Source organism: Microtus ochrogaster, unplaced genomic scaffold, assembly GCF_000317375.1.
Source record: "Microtus ochrogaster isolate Prairie Vole_2 unplaced genomic scaffold, MicOch1.0 UNK31, whole genome shotgun sequence".
NCBI lineage: Eukaryota > Metazoa > Chordata > Mammalia > Rodentia > Cricetidae > Microtus > Microtus ochrogaster.
In genome coordinates, this window is record NW_004949129.1 from 1,654,568 (window position 1) to 1,665,714 (window position 11,147).

Here is an 11,147-nt window from a genome sequence, read left to right on the forward strand (position 1 = left end):
GGTTGTGAGCCACCATGTGGTTGCTGGGAATTGAACTCAGGACCTTTGGAAGAGCAGACAATGCTCTTAACCTCTGAGCCATCTCTCCAGCCCAGGAAAGTGATTTTTGCTGGTGTTGACTGGGCAGATATGATTGCCTTCCGAAGGGGGCTCGAGAACTGTGCAGACGGAAGAGGCAGGCATGTCGTCCCAGCACTTGGGAGCTACAGAGGCAGGAGGATTAGAAATTCAATGTTGGCTGGGCAGTGGTGGCACACACTTTTAATCCCAGCACTCAGGAAGCAGAGGCAGGTGGATCTCTGTGAGTCTGAGGCCAGCCTGGTCTACAGAGGGAGTTTCAAGAAGTGTCAGGATAGCCAGGGTTACACATTGAGAAACCATGTCTTGGGACGGGGTGAGGGGAAGTTCTAGGTTATCTTCAGCCACACAGTTTGAGTGCCAGAAACCCTGTCCTTAAAAAAAAATTTTTTGCCCCCAGATAGAGCCAGGTTTGCTAATGTCTGCCTATAGTTCTAGTATTCAGGAAGCTGAGGCAGGCAGACAGTCACAAATCCAAGACAAGTCTGGGCTATACAGTGAACTCTATATCAAAAACAAAATAGCATAACATTAAAAAATAAAGTAAAATGAACTTTTCAGGTGGGGAAACCGAGTCTCAGTAGGCTTGGCAAGCCCCTCAAGTTCACGCAGCGAGGAAGCAGGAAGCTCAGGGATGGCGCTAGCCTTAGTCTGCTGCTTGGAGCCAGGATAGTGCCAGAGCAGGCGCCCACCTCCAGTTCCTCTGAGCTGCCCACTGTGACTCTGGCTGCAGGCCTGTGGTATCCTGTCCGCATGTGCACAGACAGGTGCAGGCATATGGGAGGCGGACAAAGGACAGAGTTCCCCACTTGCAACTTCATCACCTGGCTGCTGCACCAGAGACCTTGCCTTAGGCCCCCAGCCCCACCCCCATGAGCTGATAAGGAGTTGGGGTGAGAGGAGGGGGCAGAGATAAAGCAGAGCACTGGGCAGGGGCAGGGCAGCAGGACAGGCTCTCTGCACCCAGGCAAGCCCCTGGGGTGGGGAAAATAGGACACAGAAGAGGGGGTCATTCTGTCTCTGACACCCCCCCCCCGCCAGGACTGGGCATTGGGGGCTGGACAGGAATCTGGGGGGTGATGAGTGGGGAGACTTAGCCCAGGGAGCCATCAAGAAAGTGGGTCAAGTTTTTCTTGGCTTGTGGAGAAATTCCTGTTATAAATTTATAATGGCGTAGCCAGCCCTAAGGGGTGGAGGTGGGGGAGGAAGAGAAGTGGGCGGGGATGCCCATGGCTGGGCACTGGAGCCTACGGCTTTTAGCTAGAACAGAGGGGCAACAGCAAGGAGCTGGACAAGAGAGGCTAGTTTGTTCCCGTTGCTGTCTGGGCCCAGCAAGGCTTCATTCAGTCTGTTTGTCTGTCTGCCTGCCTGAATCTCTTTTTCTCTTTCTTTGGGTCTGGGTGTCTCCCTCTCCGCGCCCCCCCCCCCCCCCCCCGACTGTGCCTCGGTGCTTGGCACACCCTGGCTGCGGTGTTGCCCCCGCCTGTCTCCTGCCCGCCTGGCACCCTGCCACCACTTGTTTACAGAAGCTGGAAAAATCCACTCGCCAGCCGGAGGCCCAAGCGCCCCCAGGGAAGGGAGGAGGCAGACCCAGGAGTGGGCAAGCAGAGAAAGGGGCAGCCCTGGGGAACAGGCCTTGGGGGCAGGCAAAGAAGGCCAGGGTGTGTAGGAATGGGTATTAGCAGCTGTGGGCAGGGCCTGACAGGGAACCTCAGCAGGAGCCAGTGGCATGGGAAACTCCTGCCTCAGGCCAGAGCTCTGGAGGTGCCCTTCCCCCCAGCATCCCACCGCTACCAGTTGCTACAAGGCAGACGTGGGGCAGTGCCAACCTAAGCTACCCTGTTTATTTCCCCTCTCTCCTCCCTGGCCCAGCCTTAACTCCAAGTGTGTCTGGGCACTGCCAAGGGCTTGCACTGCACGTGCCCACAGTGGGAGGGGCAGGGTCCTTGTCTGTCTCACCTCTGTGCTGAGCTGAATGTGCCCTGGTGCCAGGTGGTGTAGCCCAGGTTATGGCTATCCCCTGGCAGTGGAAGAAGGTGTCAAGGTGCCATCCTCACTTCTTAGAGCATTTTTGCCTGGCACCTATCAAGAGTCTAGAACCCCTGGGGACACCTGATAAACCTCTCCAAGGACGCCTATGGGCCTCTATGGATACCCAGAGTCCAGGCAGAGGCCTGGCATGCAGGAAGGCACCAATTACGTGAGCTGCAGGCAGGAAAAGGTTAGTGGGAAAGGGGTATTATGTCAAGGATAACCATCCTGAAGGTCAGCCTCTCTTCCCTCTTCCTGGAGTACAGCTTAATACCCTCCAGCTCCTGCCTAGCACGTTCTTTGCAGCGGGGGAAAGGGGTTCAGACCCGAAGACAGAGGGGGTGAAGCGACGGGGTTCAGGCATTTATTTGGACAGCAGGACAGGAAGACCCACCTGTCCATTAGCCTGGCCACCCACTCCTTCTTTGTCCGATAAGAGCTGTTGGGTGGCAGCATGGGCAAGTTGCCCATAGAGGGGGAAGCATTTCATTAAGCCTAAGTGATTCTGCAATGGGGGGACAGGGACAAGCCAATGCGGCATCCATAGGCACTACGCCAGGTTCCCACTGCCGCCTTTCCTTCTCCGCAGTTCTGTGGATCCCTGGGATCCGCCCAAAGGAGGCCTGAGACTGCCAGCAGGGACTCTGCCCCTAGCCGGCTAGCAGCAAGTAGTATGCATGCAGCTTCTGAGTCTCTGTACTGGGCTATGGCTCTTCCTTTCTGGGGCCCCTGAACTTTGCCCTTAATGCTTTGAAGAAAGCTCAGCCATCCTTGTCAAACACACACGCACGCACGCACACACACACACACACAGACGGACATGCGCATGTGTGTGTGCCGGCACACACACACACACACACACACACACACACACACACACAGACAATGAGGAGCTGTAAAGGGGAGAAAAGGGAGGAAGAGACAAGTAATGATGGGGAATGATGGGGAAAAAGGGAAAGAAAAATACAGAGAGAAGAACAAAGAGATGAGGCAGAGATGTGGGTAGAGCTAGGGGTTTCAAGGAAGTAGGGGGGAAAGGAAGAAGGGAGCAATGAGGACAGGAGAGGAAGGGGTGAGATGGGCAGGGCAGATAAAGGGAGGAGAGGTAGATGAAAGAGAGAGACAAAAGGAGAAAGGAAAGTAACAAAGAAAAATGGGTGGGGGGTGCTTCTGCCCTGCCTAAGTCCCACCCCATGGAAGCTGGGGGAGGGGGGAACAGAAATGGTTTCCACGGTGACAGCTGGTTCTTGGTGGCCTGGCATGTGGGCTATTAATAGTGCTGTGGGTAGGTTCACACCTCCCTCTCCCCTTCCCCTCTGCTTGCTACTAGGACGAGGGGGGAACCCCCTACCCCAACTTCCAGTCATCCTGCATACCTGTCCTGATCCCACACTATGGAATCATCAAGGGTAATGTGGAGAGGCCAGGGCAGCCACTGTAGCCCAAACACACACGGGCATGCACAGGCAAACAGGTATCTGTGTGCAGACGTGCCCAGTGCCAACGTGGGTTCCCACAAGTAACGCCGACCTAAGACTGGCTCGGGGTATCTATGGCCATTGGGGACCTGTGGTGGCAACATATACCCTATGTTTCAGGACAGATGCCTCCCTAGGACTGGGGCCTCTCCTCCCCCTTCCCCGGCCCCTACCCAGCTCTGTTCTCAGGTATGGATTGGGCAGGATTGCCCCACCCAATTTTCTGCTATCCCAGTGCCAGGAAAGAATGAAGGCGGGAAGGCCGGGACTATTTGGCAGGTGTTTCTGTGGCAGAGAAGTACACACAGACTTAGGCGCAGTTTATAGGTGTGGGGGTAGGGACCAAGAGAGGCAGCACCTCTGGGTGGGATCTTGCTTAAGCACTCTGGAACTTAAGAGCAGTGACCTGGCCTTCTGATTTCCTAGCTACTGTGGGCCTTAAAACTAGGGATGGGAGATTAGTTGGGGGATGTGCATTACAGGGAGGGGGAGACTGGTTGCTTAAACAAAGGATCCTCCCTGTCCGTCCCCCACCACCACCACCACAAAGACTATAACAGGAAATCTCCCCCCTGCAGGTCAAAGACAGAAAGACATAAACAGTAGCCCTGTCTTGGGCCAGATGCCCAGTATTGACATCAAAGACTGTGCTCCCAACCCACTCCCCATCGCCTTGCCCACCTGCTTCTCTCTCTTCCCCCAGTCCAGGCTAATTCCATAAAGCATCCAGGGTGCTAGGTCTAGAGGTCACCTCTCTGGCTATGCCCAGCCTCCACACTTAGTGATGGATGGCTATACACCCAGTCCTCACAGAATTTCAGGTCCTCTTTCCCAAGTCCCTTCAGAAAAACCAGCAAGAAATCTGTCACCAGAAAGGCAGAATTAGGACCGCCCCCCCAAACAAAAACAAAAAAACAAACAAACAAAAAAACCCTGGGCATAGTGTATTCTCCCCACCCCACCCCCAGTAGAGGGGTAATTGGAGCTGGGAGCTGGGGCAGCTGAATGCTGGAGGCATGAATGTCATGGGGCCAAGGCGCTTGCAGCAGATGGCATCATGGGCACAAGGCTTGGGGGTACTCCCTCAACACTCCCCTCTTGGAAGGCAGAAGTTGTTTGGTAGCTACATCACCTGGGAAGGGAAGGAATGGTAGAGGGGAAAGAAAGACAGGATGTTCTCCTGGGCACCCCAGGGAGGCAAGAGCTAGCCCCCACCTAGTCAGAACTGGCAGAGGCAGAGGGAGGGAGGCAGAGAGGGGGGCGACACAGATAGAGGGGGAGGGCGGAGGGAAAGAATAGAAAAGGAAGGAAGGAGAGAATGGAAGGGGAGGGAGGGAGGGAGGGAGGGGGGGAGGGAGACAGAGAGAGAGAGAGAGAAAGAGAAAAGAGGGGGGGAGAGAGAGACCGAGAACAGAGCAAATGCAGCTGAGTCTCAGGCACACACATGGACACGTGCAGACTCACACATTCAGCCCGCATGCGCAGAACTACAGGGCTCCAGTACCCGTTCCAGGAGATATTCAGAGCCCTACCCAGCCCACACATGCACAAAACACTCTCACATGGATGCATGCACAACACACCTACTCACTGATGTGTATGGAAATGCTGAGAGTCCCCAAAGCTTGTCCCCTCCTCCTCCCCATGCCTGCTAAAAGAGAAAATGAAACAGGCAACCAGGGCTTCGGAGCCAGAAGTCCATTTCTTCCTTACAAGAGGAAGGGGAGGAGGAGGAAGAGAAGGTGGGTGGCTGCTTGGCCCAAACCGCCACTCTTTGCCACTGCTGAGTGGGTGTGGCTGTGTCTCTGGCCTGTAAATCCTGACTCCCTCTCTTCAGATCAAAAGCCCACCACCAAAACAAAGGAGCAGGACAGTATTTCCGGGTACAATAATATCCATTTTGTCTCCCTGTCTACCTGTGAACTTCTGACCCCTCTGAACAAACAGGAAGAAGGACCCTATTGGTACCCCTCTCTTGCCTGTCAGGCGAAAGGACATGACACGTGTCCCACTGCAGGAGATCCACAGTTGTCTCAGTGAGAGACGGAACTGTCTCTGGTTCCTGGTGGCACGTGCATCTTCAGCCTGGTATGTGCCAGGCTGGGGAGGAGAGAAGAATCCACAGGAACAGCTTACCATGCCAGGCGGCACTACCCGAACAAGCTACCATCTTGCCTTATGCGTCTTGTCTTTTTTTTTTTTCCCTGCAGTATTAGGGATCAAACTTAGAATCTCATGTATGCCAGAAAGTGTTCTGCTACCAAGCTATAACCCTACGCCCAATATTATGTTCTTGACCCTTAACCTAAGTGGGTAATATATAATAAAAAGCCAGGCCCCAAGTTATACAACTGGTGAATGGCAAAAACCCAGCCCCTAACTCCCAGCCAGTATTCTTTCCACACACCACACCTGCCTCCCCTCAAGAGGCTCCAAAGTTCCCTAAGCGCCACCACAGCCAGCAGCCATGAGAACTGGAATTGAGACCGTCTCTCACACCAAAGGCTCCAAGTCCCTCCACTATGACAGGGCCGATTCATTGTCCTTACTTCACCTTGAAGAGCAGGGGCTTGAGGGAAAGAGGATCCTGATTCTTAGAGTCACAGCCAAGTAAGGGACACCAATACAGACCCAGGCTCTCCGGGTGCTATGTGTTGGTCCTTCCCTACCATCTCAGTTTCCTCCCTGCCACCACCTCTTACTAAAGGGCACTGTGTGCCAGGGGAATCTGGCATCCGTGAGCCAGGACTGTCCTGGTAGGTAGCTGGAGTGATGGTACCCGAAGGAGGAGGAAGGGCGCTGCCCCCTTCCTGAGTTCCTAGGCTTGTGGCGATAACACTGCTTTTGCTCATGCATGTGTTTCTCTCTCTCTCTCTCTCTCTCTCTCTCTCTCTCTCCATTGTCAACACTCAGACTTGTCCCAAGAGAGATGTAGTGACACCCAGCACCCAGGCATTTATGCATGTGCCTTTAGCTGAGGAGGTGTGTCCCAGGTTGAGATGCCAAAGGCTCCTTTTAAATTAAAAGACAAGGGTTAGAAGAGGTGAGGCAGAGAGGCCTGCTGTGGACTCTCAGTTCTTGTTAGATCAAACACTTGCGAGCAAAAGGCGCTATATGAACAGTGAGGAGGCTGGACATGCATTGCTTCCCCACTCACTTCCATCCCCATTCCTGTAATGTCTGGGAGACCCAAATCGCTACTACAGTTCTACCAGAAATCCCAGGGTCTCCGGGCATGAACTGGGTGCATTTGAGGGGAAAGGGGTGACACAAACTCGCTATGTGTCCACGGCTGGCTTCAGACTCCTGCTCTTCCTTTGTCAGGCTTTCCAGCCAGTTCTAGGAATCAAAACTTGTGCTATTTGCTATAGCTCACTATGAACTGGGCACCTTTAAAACATTGTATATGTGCCTGTCTGTTTGAGATAATGTCTCACATAGTTCAGGCTGGCCTCTCTCAACGTGGACATGAACGGCCTTGATCCTTCTGCCTCAGTCTCCCAAGCATTATTTTTTTTTAAATTTATATTTTATTTATTTGTTTATTATGTATACAATATTCTGCCTCCATGTGTGCCTGCAGGCTAGAAGAGGGCACCAGATCTCATTACAGATGGTTGTGAGGCACCATGTGGTTGCTGGGAATTGAACTCAGGACCTTTGGAAGAGCAGGCAATGCTCTTAACCACTGAGCCATCTCTCCAGCCCCCAAGCATTATTTTTTTGAGATAGGGTTTCTCTGTGTAGCCTTGGCTGTCCTGAAACTCACTCTGTAGACCAGGCTGGCCTTGAACTCAGAGATCCACCTGTTTATGCCTCCAAGTGCTGGGATTAAAGGCGTACGCCACTATCGTCCGGCTCGCATTTAATATATTTTAACAACTATAAATGTCAAAAGCTAAATGAGATAGATATTATTATCTCTAGTTTATAGATAAGGCAAAAAGGAAATTTAAGTCTTCTCAAGGTTACACAAATTAGCAGGAGACATTTAGGATTCAAACCCAAGCAGCTGAACTCCAAAGCAAACAACAAAATCCCGCTTTTAACCATAGTAACGTGGGACCTGGAATATGACCTGGTAGAACAATGTTCTTCCATCTGGCTATGTATCCCCTGTGACAAACCTCAATTTATCTTTTTGTTGAAGTCTATGAGTACTGTATGATGGACTCATTACTAGTATGTTCTCATCCAAGCAGGCCAAGGCTAGAGGGAGCGTAGCCAGGCATGCTTGCCCCTACCCCCAGGCTTTGGGTCTCTGGTGCCAGTAGTCCCTGTTCAAATTCCCTCCTTGAAAGAGTCACCCTTTCTGTCCCCACATGTGGGTTATAGCCCGCTCCCCAAACTGGCACAGTCTAAACAGCTGTACCCTCAGAACCAAGGCTGAAGGAAGCTAAGATACAGCTGTTGGGACATCTCTGAGGTGGGTCTCAGCTGCCAGGGGTGTGGAGAAAGGCAATCATGAGTCCTAATGTGGACCCAACTGGGTCCTGCCAACTACTGTCACTGCACGGGTGGAGGGGGGCATGGTTTTCCCGCCTGGGTCAGTTAGGGGAGGAGTCTCCTCCTTGCCTCCTTAAAGAGTCGCAGCCTGAACCTGCGGTGACCCCTCTGAAGTGGTGTTCCCTAGCTGGGCCTGCCAGCTTGAGGGGTCAACAGAGGCTACTCCCCTCCCTTTCCCCATTCCCAGCCCCAAAACTTGCTGGCCAGCCACAGCTGCAGCATTAAGGAAGCGCAGGATGTCCTGAGCAGCCAGCTGAGTACCCCCACCCCCCCAACCTCCTGCTGACCCCAGAGGCAGGCTGGGCGGGCCAGAGAGTTCGAATTTGAGTATTAACTGGAAAAATATGAAGAATGTTGCTGCCAGCTCTGAGAAAGAGGCCGTGGCAGAAAGGGAGACAAGCACAGGGTGAGAGAGAGAGAGAGAGAGAGAGAGAGAGAGAGAGAGAGAGTGTGTTACAGACTGGCAGAGTCACAAGGAGAGAGTCAGACACCCCAAGACAGCAACAGAAAGACAGACAAGACTGAGTTAGAGAGAAATTCCACGTCAAAAATACACCTCACTCAAACAGACACTGGCCAGCGTAAGGCCTCCTCCTCCGGAGGAAAGCTTCCAAGTTTGGACAGGAGGGCCAGAGGTGAGAAAAGGGGCAGATTCACAGTAGGAGGCAGGCACTCAGCTAGGGACAACTAAGGGTCCCCAGGAAAGGCCCAGCCAAATAACCCCTAGCAGGGGCGGCCAGGTCCCCACTGGTTTAAAGGCTAAGGATGAGAGAGGGCCAGAAAGCCACTCCCAATTCTTCTCCAGACACCCCTCCCCCAGCAACCAGGACAATCCCAGCTGTTAGAAGTCACTGGACACTGCTACAGGCCCATGACTCGGCCCTCTGGAACCCCCCTTGTACCCACTTTGCTCTTGTTTCTCTGTCCCTCTAAAAGCCGGGTTGGGGGGGGGGAGCCCATTGCTACACAGTGGCTGAGCCTAGAAGATAGAAAGGAGTCAGAGAGAACAGTCTGAGATTGTGTGCATTTAAGTGCATTCCTGTCCTGCTACAATGTGTCTGTCTGTGGGGTTATCTGGACACTGCCAGGTGGGACCGGTAACTGCAAACCAGAGCCCTGTGCATGGCCCCTGCACCTGTGAAACTAGGTGTAAAGGAGTGCACCTGTGCCCAAAGTTCCCACAGTCAATCAATTAACACGTGTTTACTGAGCACACACTGTGCTAGGCTCTGGGTGGGATCCAGGGCTCTTCTAGAGATTCTCCCATGTCTCAAGGAGCTTGCCGTCTAGTAACTGGGTGGTATGACAACCGACAGTAACGAGACCATATATGCATGCTTTGCACCATCATGCAGAAAAGTCCTTTTATACAGACGCATTTGATTTTCTCGGTAGCAGAGGTTTTATTGTCTACAGAATCTCAGCTCCACAGATGAATCCAGGAAAATACTTGTTGCTAGGTTGTGTACACATGTATTGATGTGTAGTTGTGTTTTCTGTTTGACTGAGTGACAGTGACTGTCATGGCAAGCAATGATGACTGCATGACTGCGCACATGTGAGCACATGTGTGTGTGCTCGTGAGTGACAGGGTCTTTTGTAACTGCGTGGCAGTGTGCAATTGTTATGTATGCACGCACGCACGCACGCATGCATGCATGCATGAGATAGTGACAGCGACTCCTCCTTGCCCCTGTGTGTGACAGCATCTCTCTGTGACCCTATGCATGGGTATGTGCACAGGCTGTCTCTCTGCTCTTGGTCTCCCGTGGGTGTGTCCAACCCCTCTGAGCTCCACCAGGCAGCAGCAGCCTCCTCTTCCCTTGTCCCCATGTGGGTGTGTCCAGCAGCTCCTGTCCTTGAATCTGCCTGGGTGTCCCTGGGTGTGCAAGTGGTTGTCTGTGTGGGCATATCTGTGTCTGCATGTCACCTTTGCCTCCCCCTTCATCTTGGACAATGGCCCCCTTTAACCCCTCCCCCTCCTGGGTCCAGAGCCAGCATTCAGGGGCAGGCTCCCATCTCTCTGGCTCTCCTTCTGTGCGTCGCCTCCCCACCCCACCCCCCGCCCCGCGCTCTGGTCCCTGAAATGGGTGGCTCTCTCCACTGCCTTTGACATCTTCCCAGGCCTTCCTTTCACACCGGACAAGGGAGGGCCCTAGGCAGAAAAGGGGCACCAGAGACACGTTGCAAAGGGAGGGAAACACAGGGAGAGCATGCACACACACACATGCACACGCACACTCACACACAACACGCGTCCATTCCTTCCTCTCTTCCCCACCATAGGCCAGCAATTCTCCTAATCATCCAGGGACCATCGAGTACACCCCCACTACTACAGGCTCACATTCCCCCCACCCCACCCCACCCGCCGCGTTTTTGCAATTAGGAGTGTTGCAACCAGAAAGCCATGCTCAACTGAGAAGGCAGAGAGGGGAGGGGGACTTCTCTCTCCCTCAGCCCATGCAAGCCCCCCTACCCTGCCGCACCCACATTACCCTCAGTAGCTGGAGGCAGCTTTGCAAAGACCGTTCGGCCTCTTTGGCTTGGGGGTTGGGGGGGGGGGCACGACAGGCTTCTGGCACACCGTAAACAAACCGCGGCGCGGCGGGCGGGGGAGCCTCGGCAGGCAGCGGGGCCCAGCCCGGGAATGCGCAGCAGACCGGCCGGACAGAGGCCGGGCGGGCCCTCGAAGGGGAGGCCCAGACGCCATCTCCACGGGCGAACCCCGGGGCCCACCGACCACTTAACAGCACCTCCCTTCCCCAGGGCGTAAGTGGCTAGCTCTCGAGCCGTGACAGGGTCACCCGGGTGCCCGGAAAGGCAGAGGTCGGCGGCGGGAACCCCCTGGGCGCCCCCAGCCCGCCTACGAGCTGGCCAAAGACCCGCGGCTTTGCATAATCAATCGCGATGCATTTGCATATTAATGCCCCCTCGCTCCCTCCTCCTTACCTTGGCTTGGCGCGCTGAACCGAGTTGGGCAACGACGCGGGGGTCTCAGCGCCCCGTGCCGGGGGCGTCCATGGGGGGCCGGTGGGGCCCGGGCCGCCCGCC

General features: G+C 54.2%; 1 protein-coding gene across 1 annotated transcript in view; it reads right to left on the reverse strand.

Annotated features, from left to right (window-relative positions):
- Thra (thyroid hormone receptor alpha) overlaps positions 1-11,141 on the reverse strand; it is a 27,780-nt gene extending 16,639 nt beyond the window's left edge. Inside the window, exon 1 of the mRNA XM_005368266.3 lies at positions 11,046-11,141. The gene's annotated coding sequence lies outside the window, so the exon portion shown is untranslated. The remainder of the gene's footprint in view (positions 1-11,045) is intronic.
- Between the last annotated feature and the right edge of the window lie 6 nt (positions 11,142-11,147).